Below are 10,779 nucleotides of genomic sequence, written 5' to 3'. Positions count from 1 at the left end.
AAAAGGTTATTAGTGCGCTTAGGCTCTAATAAGCTTTAATAGATGTAGGTATTATAAGTCTAAATGTTGCAATTCTCCTTAATAAGGAAACAGCATAGTAGAATTACGCCTAGCTTATGCGCTATAATCCTGCTTATAATCTTATTAAGGCAAGTTAAGCAGAGATTAACAGTAGCTAAAGCTTTATTTATAGCTAAGGCAATCTTATCTAACTGCTTGCTAGCTAGGAAAGACATTATTAGTAGTAAAATGTGCAAGACAAGGCTTAGGGGGCCTAGGGGGGCCTAGATTAGGATAGACAGGACTAGAGGCCTTAAAAATAGGATAAGGGATAGCTAGCTAGGGTGGCTGGCTAAGGAAGAATCTAAAGGCAGTTAGAATGGGGACTCTCTAGGACAGACAGAGCTTCATATGGGGTCCTCTGGCCCAGGGGGGCCCTAGAACACCCTAGGAACCCCTAGAAAGGCCCAGGGGCTCCCGCAGAAAATCTCTCTAAAATACGTACTAGAAGCGCGGAGTAGAGTGTAGGTGTGATAGAGGATTTAGCTTAGCAGAAAGTATTTAACCTCTTAGATTAAATTTAGAGTGACATAAAATTACATAACTTCTAAACCTTAAGGAAGGGCTTAGATTTAGGCGCAGGGTTGCGCCTTAAAAAGAGATAGGGCTTTATAATAACTAGCTATCTAGGTGTTTCCTAGGCTGTTGTAGACTAGCCTAGACTGCACTAGGCAGTCCTAGACAACTCCTAAACTGTGCTGTTAACCCCGCACTTCCTAGACAATGCCTACCTTGCCTAAAAAGCTGGGCATCCTAGACAGGTAATTCTTTGAACTGGACCTACGGCATACTAGATCTGTCGCTACCAGCGCTGCCGTGCCTGGCTCTCTGGAGAAGTATATAGCCAGTTGTAGAAGCCCTCTTTAGATAGCAGAGGATTGCCTTAGGAATTGGGCGGGTATTAATTGTACTCCTATGTCACAGTCACGCCCTTGTTGGTCAATACCCCTCTTGATTGCGAAGTGTATACCCTGTTTTTTACACTAGCCTTTATAGCTTAGATTTATTCTAATATATGTTATTAGTTATTATAAATGCTTTATAGCTATAAGCTTTTAAATAGGTAAAGCTTAGCTTTTAAATTAACATAATAACTTTATTATTTAAAGCTGCTTATATAAAGAAGATCTTATATAGTGTCTTTTAGTTCTTAGCATAGTTTAGCGTCTAATTGTATAAGTATACGCTAGCCCTAGTAATGTATAGCTATATATTCTATAGTAGGTTAGCATCTAGTTACATAGCCTATAACTTCTTCTTATTTACAGCCTCTAAGCGTTTAGCTTCTTTGTTCTAGGCTTATGTATCTAGTGCTAAAGGCTTAATAGTTATTTTATACAATGCTAGCTAGCGTTCTACCTTTAGTTTTACTAGTATAATCTTATTATTAGCTTTAATAACTTTTAACGTACTTTATAGGCGAGTTGCTTACACACCTAAGTTACTTACTTTTGCTAAGACCCTACTACACTACTTTTTTTACACTAATGCATTTCTAACAACACTACTTAAATGTGTTAAAAGAATGTTAGATGCAGCTTACACTTTAGGCTTTTAAATAAAACATAACACTTTTTAAGCAACACGCTGCAGCTATTTATAGAGTTTCTTAAAAGATAATAAGCAACTAACGTGCTAAATAACCTTTCTAAGCTAATTATATAGCTAACTTATAAAAGCTAGATAATAATAAAAAGCAGGTAATTATGTAGCACATACTTAAGCTAAACGCGCAAGGATTTCCCCCCTAGCTAGCAGCTGTAGCTAATATAGCTAATTCTTTACACGCTAAGCATAATATAGGCTATATTAGCATAAACTAGCTTAATATATTTATTAAGTGTTACTTAAAGCTTAAAGTAAAGTTTAAGTGTAAGTATAACTATAAAAAAGCTTTTTATAAAAATTTTATTGTAATTTAAAGCTTGTTTAACTTTATAGAAAATATTAAAGCTAAGTATAGCATCTAGAATAATAACACATACAACTTTAACAAGACAGAGTTTATAATAAGCTAAATATCTACTAAAGTAGTTGTTACAGGTTTAGAGAGACAAGAATAGCTAAAAGCAGTCTAGCTAAGTAACTAGGAGTAGACAACAGCTATCTAGGGCATTAATGCTAAAAAGTAGGCTATTCCGCCTTTTATTATCTTTTAGGGTAGCAACTACCTTTTAAACTAGTATAAAAAGGAAAATCTACTCTAGAATTAAGTTATTGTAATCTTTAAGCGCAGCTAGACTACTAATAAGCTTAGTCTAGACTAGTTAAAGCACTTTAATGTGCATATAAAGAAGTGTACTATTAGCAGCTACTATCTGCTAGTTATTAACAGCTATAAGAGCTATAACTTACTTTATTTTTAGTAATACTATAAAAATAATAAGATTATTACTATCTATATACTTTTTTACTTATTACACTTTTTATAGCTACTTAATGTAGGTTGTTTTACTTCTTTAAAAAAAGTGTATAAGTGCTAAGCTAAAAACCTTATGCATAACTAGATTACTTATATTATAAAAATAAAGTTTTTACTATGCTTTAAAGCAGCCTATAATGCTATAATTACTTTTAGTAATATCTAAAAAAAGTTTTAAAGCACTAGATTAGTTCCTTTTAACCTATAAAAAGTTATAATAGGCCTTAATGTAAAGTTGCACACTTTATTACTACTACTACTTATATATAACAAGCCCTAGCAGTTATAAACTCTAAGCAATAGCTTAGAACTTAAGTTATAATTAATGCTTATAAAAATAAAAATTTAAAAGCATATAAATAGTTTACTAACTTTTATAGTTAAGGCGTTTAAGAAAGTTTTAAAGGGGGCAGTAATAATTACATATAAGCTAGTGTTAGTGTAATAGGAAATTACTAAGCGTTAAGCAGCTAACAAGGCCACTACATAACATAAATTATATAAAAGAAAGTAGATTAAGGTAAAAAAGACCTTAATAATTTAGAAAAGCCTGCGCTTAACAGCTCTAAAGGAGTTTAAAGCGCGCAGTAACAGGAAGAAGGCAAAGAAGCAGGTGTAAGCTAAAGTAGGTAAGCTATCCTAAAGGCGCTGCAGACAGTGCAATTAGACTAGGCATAATGCGCAAACATATAAGCAAGAAGTAGAAGTAGTATCTAAATAATATTCTAGGCTGTACTGTACTATATAGTGCTAGAGCGGGTTGTTATAGGCTATAATAGAGTTTGTTAGGGTGGGGTCTTAGCAAAAGTAAGCGACTCAGGTGTGTAAGCAACTCGCCTATAAAGTACGTTATAGTAATATTATAATAGTTCTTTAAAAAAAATTATAAAAGCTTTAATAATTAATTTAGTAAGCCTATTATTTTTAAAGTAAAGGTTCTACTAAAGGCTAGAATACTTGTTAGTAATTAGCATTTAACTGTACTCTTTTATAATGCTTTATACTTTATATGCATAGAAATTAAATAACAGTCTTTTACTAGGTTTACTATTACTAATTTATAGTGCACAGCTAATTTATTATTATATCTTAGCTCTACTACATAAGTTATATTAGACTATTATAATTCTTTTAATTTACACCCTCTTAGCTTACTATATAAGGTGTTTAAGTGTAGCTAGTCTAAGGTGTCCTAGACACTTATGCTATAGCTCTACTAATGCTTTTTATAGACTATGTTTAGTTCTTATGTTAATTATGTGTGTATAATATAAGCCCTTTTATAGTAGATAGTACTCTAACACCTATTAGCTATAGATCTCTATAAAATCTTTAATTATTATCTTATTTAAGGCCTTTAAAGCAGTTAGCTCTGCTTATGTGTTCTACTAGATTCCTTTTTATTATAGTAGGCAGAATAAGACTAGGTTGCACAACAGGTCTAGGCACAGTGCAACATTATGTAGTATAAAACTATATGCTTAACTATGTGTTCTATGCTTACTTTTTAAGCTTAGTGTAATTAATCTATAGCTTTAAATCTATACATAAAAGTTTTTAAACTAGATAAAGTTTTCTAGTGTTAGTAAATAATAGTTATAGATTTAATAAAAATTATTTATAATATAGCATGTTAAGCGTAAGTTAAGAATTAATAATTCTTTTAGCAGATATTTATTCTAGTTTAAATTAACTATAGCTAGTAATGTAGCTGCCTTAATTTTTAATACTTTCTAGCTTTTAAGTTAGTCTTCTTATATCTCTAGTGTAGGTGTATGTAAACTTTTTAAAGTTAGTATTCTTAAATTATGCCTGCGCTGCTCTCTAAGTAGGCCTTAAAATTCTAAGTTATGCTTACACTTTAATGCTATAAGCTTTTTAACTCTTTTATTTAGTATCTACTAGTCTAGTGCTCTGTCTAGATAGACATAGAAGCAGTCCTTTAGTGCATAGATGTGTCTACATGCAGGACATTTAGTGCCTTCTGTTTTAGTAAGTTTCTAGCTTAAAAATAACTTTCTATTATCTTTTTAATAATGTTAATGTTAAGGTCTACTTTATTTTCTTAATATTACAACTTCTACACTACAATGTCCCTATTTATGCCCTAAGTAGTCTTTCTACTTTTAGTAAAATATAATAAGTTATTTATTATAAAGGTAGCTTTATACTTTTTTATACATATTAGATAATTTAACATTATATGTTTTTAAAAGCGCTTTATTAGTTTTTTTTAATTTATGTCTTATATAAACTGTCTACTTGTCTAAAAAGTTATAGACTAATAAAAGGCAACTTTATTTATAGTAGTTAGAAAGTCCTTTGTAACAGCATTAAACTACATTGTTTCTAGAACATTTTGTGTCTCTGCTTCTGTAGCAGCGTAATTATACTCTGCTAGCTACAGGTCTTATGTGCTTACATTTCTTAGCAGCTTTAAAGATGTATTATATTAGTTGCACACGTGTTCTTGTTTAAATTAGTTATTAATACTAACTATAGCTTTAAAGTTTGTAATCTACTATCTAAGTAGTTAATCTAGGGAACAGCATGTACGCTGCAGATGCGGGCTAACTGTTAACTAGATAAAGACAATATTCTGTTAGAAGCTTAATTACTCTCTTTTATAATTATGTCTGTTGCTCTTGTACTTGTTAGCCTTAATCTTGTAGTATTTAATAGCTTTTTTAAAGGCTCTAACACTGCTTGTTAATAGCTTGTTTATGTGCGTAGGCGTTTTAACGTTAGAGGCTGGTGAAAACTCAGCTATTAGCGGCACCTCTAGAGCTCTTGGTTTGGAGATCATTTGGATGGTCAACTTAGGATCCACTTGCGGCCAGATGCTGTGCGCTACACATCTCGATTGCAGCTGCATCATCCAGGCTCTGTAGTCGGTGTGGTCTCGAAGGACGACTGTCGCGTCTTGAGGAGGCTGGGTGGCCATTTTTGTATTAATGGAGGCACTGAGACTCTTAATTGTCAGATTAAAGCACTGTTTCTAGGCTTCCTGAGATGAATAATGGGTTTAGATATGATGTATAGGATAATTGTTCATTGTATTGATTTATTAATCCTTTTTCTGCTCTACTCGTGTTGCTCGGCCTTTTGTTTTGCCGATCTGAGTCCCTCGCGCACTTGCCCTATGCGCGACCAGCTTGCAATATGCTGCAATTTGCTGCAAAATGCTGCAAAATGCTGTAACATGCTGCAATTTGCAGCAACATACTGTTCGAGCTTATTGCTCGTACTATGTAGCAGCTTTCGTCAAGCGTTCCTCCTGTCTTGACAGTAGGTGCGCATATCTGACAACAGAAAGCAACTTTTTAAATAAAAATAAAAAGTTACTAGTGTTTATACACAGTAGTAGTGTTATAGCCTAGATGTAAGGCCGGATGTCCTAGAACGGGCCAGTATAGCCTCACCTGACCTGTTTGGAGGTTGTATGACCTGTGCTTTGTATATAAGCATAAATCCTAACAAGCAAGGCTTAGCAGCAATTTGTCTCTCTTACAATTGTCAGATATGCGCACCTACTGTCAAGACAGGAGGAACGTTTGACGAAAGCTGCTACATAGTACGAGCAATAAGCTCGAACAGTATGTTGCTGCAAATTGCAGCATTTTGCAGCATTTTGCAGCATGTTGCAGCAAATTGCAGCATTTTACAGCATGTTGCAGCAAATTGCAGCAAATTGCAGCATGTTACAGCATTTTGCAGCAAATTGCAGCATGTTGCAAGCTGGTCGCGCATAGGGCTAGTGCGCGAGGGACTTGGATCAGCAGAACAAAAAGCTGAGCAACACAAGTAGAGCAGAAAAAGGATTAATAAATTAAGACAATTAAAACAATCAATCAATCATCTATACATCACATCTAAACCCATTATTCATCTTAGGAAGCCTAGAAATAGTGCTTTAATCTAACAATTAAGAGTCTTAGTGCCTCCATTGATACAAAATGGCCACCCAGCCTCCTCGAGACGCGACAGTCGTCCTTCGAGACCACACCGACTACAGAGCCTGGATGATGCAGCTGCAATCGAGATGTGTAGCGCACAGCATCTGGCCGCAAGTGGATCCTAAGTTGACCATCCAAATGATCTCCAAACCAAGAGCTCCAGAGATGCCGCTAATAGCTGAGTTTTCACCAGCCTCTAACGTTGAAACGCCTACGCACCTGAACAAGCTATTAACGAGCGGTGTTAGAGCCTTTAAAGAAGCTATTAAATACTACAAGATTAAGGCTAACAAGTACAAGAGTGACAGACATAATTATAAAAGAGAGTAATTAAGCTTCTAACAGATAATTGTCTTTATCTAGTTAATAGTCAGCCTGCATCTGCAGCGTACATGCTGTTCCCTAGATTAACTACTTAGACAGTAGATTACAAACTTTAAAGCTATAGTAGGTGTTAACAACTAATTTAAACAAGAACGCGCGCGCAACTAATATAATGTATCCCTAAAGCTGCTAAAAAACGCAAGCATATAGGACCTGTGGCTAGCAGAGTATGACTACGCTGCCACAGAAGCAGAGACACAAAATGTTCTAGAAACAACACAGTTTAATGCTGTAGCAAAGGACTTTCTAACTACTGTAAATAAAGTTGCCCTTTATTAGTCTATAACTTTTTAGGAAAGCAGACAGTTTGCACTAAACATAAATTAGAAAGAAATAATAAAGCGCTTTTAAAAACATATAATGTTAAATTATTTAATATATATAGAAAAGCATAAAGCTGCCTTTATAACAGATAACTTGTTATACCTTGCTAAAAGTAAGAAAACTACCTAGGGCATAAATAGAGACACCTGTAGTGCAGAAGTTGCAACATTAAGAAAATAGAGTAAACCTTAACATTAACATTATTAAGAAGATAATAGGAAGTTATTTTTAAGCTAAAAACCTGCTAAAACAGAAGGCACTAAATGTCCTGCATGTGGACACATCTATGCACTAAAGAACTGCTTCTATGTCTATCTAGACAGAGCACTAGACTAGTAGATGCTAAATAAAAGAGTTAAAGAGCTTATAGCATTAAAGCGTAAGCATAACTTAGAATTTTAAGGCCTACTAAGAGGGCAGCGTAGACATAATTTAAGAATACTAATTTTAAAAAGTTTACATACACCTACGCTAGAGATATAAGAAGACTAACTTAAAAGCTAGAAAGTATTAAGAGTTAAGGCAGCTGCATTGCTAGCTATAGTTAATTTAAACTAGAACAGATATCTACTAAGAGAATTATTTATTATTAACTTAGGCTTAACATGCTACATTATAAATAATTCTAATTAGATCTACAACTATTGTTTACTAACACTAGAAGACTTTATCTAGTCTAGAAACTCTTGTGTATAGATTTAAAGCTATAGATTAATTACACTAAGCCTAAAAAGTAAGCATAGAACACATAGTTAAGCATACAGTCTTGTACTACATAACGCTGCACTGTGCCTAGACCTGCTGTGCAACCTAGTCTTGTTCTGCCTACTACAACAGAAAGGAATCTAGTAGGACACACAAGCAGAGCTAACTGCTTTAAAGGCCCTAGATAGGATAATAATTAGAGATCTTACAAAGATCTATAGCTAATAGGTGTTAAAGTACTATCTACTATAGAAGAGCTTATATTATACACACATAATTAACATAAGAACTAAACATAGTCTATAAAAGGCATTAGTAGAGCTATAGCATAAGCGTCTAGGACACTTTAGACTAGCTACACTTTAACACCTTATATAGTAAGCTAAGGGGGTGTAAATTAAAGGAATTATAACAGTCTAATGTAACTTGTGTAGTAGAGCTAAGATATAATAATAAATTAGCTGCGCACTGCAAATTAGCAATAGTAGACCTAGTAAAAGACTGTTAATTAATTTCTATGCATATAAAGCATAGAGCATTACAAAAAAGCAGAGTTAAATGCTAATTACTAACAAGTATTCTAGCCTCTAGTAGAACCTCTACTTTAAGGATAATAGGCTTACTAAATTAATTATTAAAGCTTTTATAATTTTTATTTTCTTTCTAAAGAACTATTATAACATTACTGTAAAAGTTATTAAAGCTAACAACAAGATTACAATAGTAAAACTAGAGGTAGAACGCTAGCTAGCATTATAGGGAATAACTGTAAAGCCTTTAGCACTAGATACATAAGCCTAGAACAGAGGAGCTAAACGCTTAAAAAGTGTGAACAAGGAGAAGTTATAGGCTATATAACTAGATGCTAACCTACTATAGGACATATAGCTATACATTACTAGAGCTGGCGTATACCTATACAATTAGACGCTAAACTATGCTAACAACTAGAAGACACTATATAAGATCTTCTTTACACAAGTAGCTCTAAATAATAGAGTTATTATGTTAATTTAAAAGCTAAGTTTTACACATCTAAGAGCCTATAGCTATAAAGCATTTATAATAACTAATAACACACATTAAAATAAATCTAAGCTACAGAGGCTAGACTTAAAGGCGTAGATTAGATATCTAGTTAGGTACTAATTATTAAACATCTACTGCGTATAGATACTACTGCTAGCAAAAGTAATCTATACACATAACATTATTTTTAACAAACACTTAATCTTTAGCAGCAAGCCTAAAGACCTAATAGATAACTTTATGTATAACATAGTAAAGAAAATTGCTATATATATTAGAATAATTAAGCTTCTAACACCTAGTTATTAGCTAGAGACAGAGTTGTTCTATAAAGATAACACTATAGATAATATATTAAATTTTAACAAAGTAGACCTACTAGGCTACTATTAAGGAAAGAAGATTAGAGATAACTATCTATCTCCTCTAAACACTCTGCTACCTGCAGCATTGCTTATGCAGTTAATAGCTAGAGCAGCACTAAAGCTAAGCTAAATAGAGTTGTTAAAGACTGTACTATAGGCTGCAGCCTTTATAGCTAGCATAAGATCTAGAAGTGTAAGAAAGCATAGTAGCAAGACGCTAGATAAAGTAGCATTAATAAAGATGCTATTTAAAAGAAAGACACCTTATAGAAGCTAGCTGCTACCTCTGCTATTAACCTAAAAGTAACTAGAGGAGCACCCTCTACATAAGATGTTTAAGGCAGCAGAAAGAACACACCTAGACAGTTATTAGACAATAAAATCCTAGACAGAGGTCTAGATAAAGCTAATTAAGGCAGCTAGACAGCAGATCCTAGATTGTATGTAGGTGTACACTTATAAGCTTAACAAGCACTACAGATTGCAAAGATGTAAGGCGCAACTAGTAGTCTACAGCAATTAATAAAGAAACATTACTACACAAGATACCTACACTGCCACCCTAGCAGGACGCTTATTTTAAATGCTAATAGCAATATCTGCACGCTTTAACTTAGAGCTTAAATAATACAACATAACTAACACGTTTATACATGCAGCAATTAACTGCAATATCTACATGCAGATGCTAAGAGGCTATTAGAAACTAGGTATAATACTAAAGCTTTAAAAGGCACTATACAGCCTGTAAATTTCTTTTCTACTCTAGCAACACTACTTTATAACAACTCTTAAAGGCCTTAGGTTCTTAGCTGTCCTACACAAACCCTACTGCATAACTAAAGCTAGAATATTTGTCTTCTTTTATGTAGACAACCTTATTGTTGCGCATAGGAAAGGCTCTAAAGCAGATGCACAGCGTGTAGTAGACTAGTTACAAGAGAAGTATACCCTAACAGGAGGTAAGGACCTACAATAGTTCCTAGAAGTTAAGATTATTAGAGATTAATAGTAACAAATAATTTAGCTGTCACAGGCCTTATATATTAACAAGATAGCTAGGCTAGCTAACAGAAAAGACCTGCAGCATGCTACACCTATAAGTGGGATTAAACTTATGCTGCAATCTAGTTTTGCAACCCTATTAGAGGTAAATTAATATTAGCAGAAGATTAGATCTCTGCTCTTCGCAGCAGTCACTATAAGACTAGACATTACCTTTGCCACATCACGCCTTGCACAGTTTCTCACAAATCCTGCATCTGACCATTAGGATGCAGCCGATTGAGTCATCCTGTACCTACATGCGACACAGACGTACGCACTCTAATTAGGAGGAGAAGACTACCTTATAGTAGCAAGCGATGCGTCATTTGCAGACAATACACTAGATAAAAAAAGCTTTTAAGGCTATGTTATTTAACTATCTAGTAGATAGATTGCATAGTAAGTAAATAAATAAAATATAGTTACAACGTTAACAACAGAAGCAGAATTACTTACACTGTTCTAAGTTGCTAAGGAAGCTATGTTT

The sequence above is a fragment of the Lindgomyces ingoldianus genome (assembly GCF_010093535.1).
Source record: "Lindgomyces ingoldianus strain ATCC 200398 unplaced genomic scaffold BDR25scaffold_52, whole genome shotgun sequence".
Taxonomy (NCBI): domain Eukaryota; kingdom Fungi; phylum Ascomycota; class Dothideomycetes; order Pleosporales; family Lindgomycetaceae; genus Lindgomyces; species Lindgomyces ingoldianus.
The sequence above is the reverse complement of the archived record's forward strand: the minus strand, read 5'-3'. Positions refer to the sequence as shown.